Raw genomic sequence first — 4,197 nt, 5'->3', positions numbered from 1 at the left:
TTATTTATCTAAGATGCACCTACACTGAATTTATCTGAAAAATAAAAAAGTCGATATTAAGAAAAAAATTGTAAATGGAAGATTATGAGAGGGTTTCGCGTGCCAGCAAAAGTTACTGGCGTGGCATGCCAGGGGTTGCCCACCCCTGCTCTAGGATCAATAAGTGGCAAATGATGACATGGGCCAAATCTGGCCTGCAGCCTGTGTTTGTAAATAAAGTTTTACTGAAACACAGCTATGCCCATTTGTTCATATACTGCTGGCTACTTCAGCACCACAGATGAGTAGTTATGACAGAGAATGTTGAGTCTGCAAAGCCTAAAATATTTACTATCTAGCCCTTTACAGAAAAGGATTGTTGACAGTTGCTCTAGATTATTGCTGGATAAAATAGAAAATTATTAAGTACATCAAATCTCTGACAAAAAGCTTAAAAACTTATCAGGTCAAAATCTAAATCAAAGTGGGAACCCAGAAAGTAAGGAGAGCACTGAAGTTCCTTTTCTCCCAAGGGCCGCTGTCTAATCCGAGAATCTGAGGATCAGTTTTGATAGCCTTGGAGGAAAAAATGCTCTGAATCAAAGTTAGGGACCACCAAGTGTGGGAAATATTCATCCCCCTGCAAAAGCAGCACTACAGTCCTGGCCGGTGTGGCTCAGTTGGTTGAACATTGTCCCGTGCACCAAAAGGTCACAGGTTTGATTCCTGGTCAGGGCACATGCCCGACTTGTGGGCACCATCTCCAGCAGGCAGCCAATCAGGTTCTCTTTCACATCTATGTTTCTCTCTCTCTCCCGTCCTCTCTAAAATCAACAAAGACATATCATAAAAATAAAACTAGCACCAAAAAGGATGACATCATTTAGGAAAAGGTAAACCCAAATTAAACCCCACTCCCATCCCCAGGTGTCTGTCTATAAATAAAGTTACCAGTTGCTGAGGTATTAAATGGGACAGACCCTGAAACTACAAATCCAAGAATCTTTTCAACACACACACACACACACACACACACACACACACACACACACCTCAAGCCATGAATTTAGATTAAAGTGATCCTAATTCCAAAGCACTTGGCACAAGCAAATGTAAAAACATCTCTGGAGGAATACACCTTTATCCAAGGCCTTAAATAATGACTACAGTTTTTCAAGACAGTGTACCAAACACGGACAGAAACAGCCAAACACTCAAGGAAACAAGAATGAGAACTAGCCCTGGCTGGTTTGCTCATAGGTTAGAGCATCAGCCAGAGCACTGGAAGGTCGAGGATTCGATTCCAGTCAAGAGCACGTACCCCAGTTGCAGGCTCGATCCCCAGCCAGTCCAGTCGCGTTCGTGCAAGAGATGTGTCTCCCTCACAAAAATGAAATTAAATCTCTGTCTCTCCCCTCCCTTCCACTCTAAAAATCAATGGGAAAATATCCTCAGGTGAGGTTTAACAAAAAAAAAAAAAAAAAAAAAGAAAGAAAGAAAAGAAAAGAAAGAAAGAAAACTAGTTGTAACAGAAGCAAACAGTATCAGGCCCAAGACTATAAAGCGATTAAACTTATTATGTTTAAAAATATAAAAGAAGCTTGAAACAAGTAGAACTTCCCAAGCAGGGTGGAGGTTGTAAAGAAGGGTAGTCTATGCACTATTTGTGCAACAGACTTGTGCAATGGTTTGTATCAGGCAATGAAGACCCACAGTGGCTTTCAGCATTTAGTTCCCAAAGAGTAGTTTGCAATTTCTCTGGACCTCTTTGTTCTAGCCTTTCTTCCCTTAAAAGAAACATATCGAAAAAATAAAGAATACATATGTACTAAAATTAATATATAATTAATGTAATTCTATTTAACATCCTATATAATAAAATCCTAATATGCAAATCAACCATATGGTGGACCAACCAGTCGCTATGACACACACTGACCACCAGGGGGAAGACGCTCAATGCAGGAGCTTCTCCCTGGTGGTCAGTGTGCTCCCACAGGGGGAGCACCGCTCAGCCAGAAGCCGGGGCTGAGGAGTGCAGCAGTGGAGGCGGGAGAGGCAGCACTAAGGACCCCTCAGGGGATGTCTGTCGGCTGGCTCATCCTCCAAGGGGGCCTGGACTGCAAGAGGGTGCAGGTTGGGCTGAGGGACCCCCCTCCAAGTGCACAAATGTCGTGCACCGGGCCTCTAGTATACAGAAAATACAATAACCATGTACCCACCAACCAAATTTAAGACGTTAATCTTTATCCTGTTTCTCTCTTTTAAAGTATAAAACATTTCAAATATATATTATTTATTTATTTAATTTTAATCCTTACCCACGGATCATTTTCCCACTGAATTCTAGAGAGAGTGAAAGGGAGGGTGGGGGAGAGAGACATGGAAATGAGAGACACATCGACTGGTTGCCTCCAGCACACGCCTCTACCCGGGCCTGGGGAGCCTGCAACTCAGGTAAGTGCCCTGGACCAGGAATCGAACCCGCGACCCTTCGGTCCGTAGGAAGACGCTCTAACCACTGAGCGAACCAGCCAGGGCTCAAATATAGCTGAAATTTCCCTCCCTTCTCAGAGATGATACTGACTAGTCTAAAGTGGATGCATTTTCCCTGCATGTTGTTAATTTATGACACACCTAACACTAGGGTCTTTAACCAGCATTTTAACTCTGGGTCTCATCAGCACAGTGAAGGCAGCAGCTACCTCCCCAGAAATTCTCCTCCCAGTGGACTATGAGCTCCTTCCTGGCCCAGCTAAACAACATGCTGGCTCCTTTTCCTTCCCGTTGCTGTTCCCCACACGGAACACCTGCCTGCCCTTCTCCATTTCCCATCGATCCCTCACGCAATCTCTCCCTTGACGGCTCCTCAGACGTGGCAGGGGCTCAGGGGCGCCGTCTACACTGGCGGCACCGGGAGCTGGCAGGCAGACGTCAGGTGGCCCAAGTGTTGAGGAAACCCAAGGGCCTGGTGTCGAGGAAGATGCTTTGGAGTCAACTCTTAGTTCAAATTCCCTCCAAAAGCCCTTGGATTGGAGCAGGGACAACCTATGCGCTGCGATGCTCCAGGAGGGCGGTCTGACCTCCTTCTCCGAGTCATGCAAACGGAGCCCTGACCATGGACCAAATGCCCCTGGAAGCATTTCCTGCACAGACGAAATCACGGAATCCTGGCCCAAAACAGAACCATGTAGAATCGGTCCTTCCCCCACAGGGCGGAGTGGACCCGCGGCACAGAGTTGAAGTAGCGGTGGAGTCACAGAGCGGGACGCGCAAGAGCCGGGCTGCGAACCCGGCCTCTGACCCGCACCCCTGACCCGGGGTCTCGCGAAGCTACGACTGTAAGATAACGGGGGCCCCGCACGTGACACCCAGCAGACACGCAAAACACGGCAGCGGGCTCGAGGCCGTGGAAGGCCACAGGGCAGAGCAGCGTTTTACTAGTACTTTTTCCTCAGGAGGGAAATGGGGCCGGGCCCGGCCGGTGACTCCGCTGAGGCAGACACCATGGTGGGCACGGGTCGACCCCAAGGAGAACACAATGGGCGCTGGGCCGGCTCGGCCCCAACACCCTGGGCGACCCCGGCACAGCTCGCCTCCGCCCCGGGCCTGTTTCTGTCAGGGAACCGTCTCTGCTCTCTCCCGTGCTGCCCGCGAAACGACAGGGCTCAGCGGACCGAGCAACGGAGGAGCCCGCGAGGCTTTCCTGTCCAGCAGGGCCGGGAAGCCGGGCGGGCCGGCCCTAGGTCCGCGCGACCCACTCACCTCTCCCTCAGGATCGGAGCTGGAGGAACCGCGGTCCAAACTCCCCGCGCCGGCTCCTCAGTCCGTGAACCGCACGCCAGCTCACTTCGCGCCAGAAGCCGGCCGGTTCCGATTGGATGCGTCCTGAGAGAGCCGACCAATACCGTCGCGTCGTGGTACCTGTCCCCGCCCCCGTGCGCGTCCGGGGCGGGGTCACCGCACGGCGCTGAGGAATCACGTGCTCCCAACACCCAATCATAACGCAGAATGTCAGGTCAGGTGACTACGATTAAACCCCGGCTTCCGGTGTTGGTGGGGGCTCTGTTTTTGTTGTGTTTCCTAGAGTTAGTAAAGGCTCTTCATACGGAACAGGCGGCGGGGCCGCGGACGGCGGTGGGATTGGAGACCCTGGGTTTGAGGAGGCCTGAGACTTGCCGGTTCGCACAGGCAGAGGCTCTGATCCGCCGTCTGCGC

General features: G+C 50.4%; 1 protein-coding gene across 1 annotated transcript in view; it reads right to left on the bottom strand.

The window, feature by feature from the left end:
* The window catches only part of BLM (Bloom syndrome, RecQ helicase-like), a 75,475-nt gene extending 71,646 nt beyond the window's left edge, over window positions 1-3,829 (bottom strand). The window contains exon 1 of the mRNA XM_005878480.2: window positions 3,745-3,829. The gene's annotated coding sequence lies outside the window, so the exon portion shown is untranslated. The remainder of the gene's footprint in view (window positions 1-3,744) is intronic.
* Window positions 3,830-4,197: the final 368 nt, after the last annotated feature.

Source organism: Myotis brandtii, unplaced genomic scaffold (assembly GCF_000412655.1).
Source record: "Myotis brandtii unplaced genomic scaffold, ASM41265v1 scaffold561, whole genome shotgun sequence".
In the NCBI taxonomy this organism is placed as follows: Eukaryota; Metazoa; Chordata; class Mammalia; order Chiroptera; family Vespertilionidae; genus Myotis; species Myotis brandtii.
The sequence above is the reverse complement of the archived record's forward strand: the minus strand, read 5'-3'. Positions and strand labels throughout refer to the sequence as shown.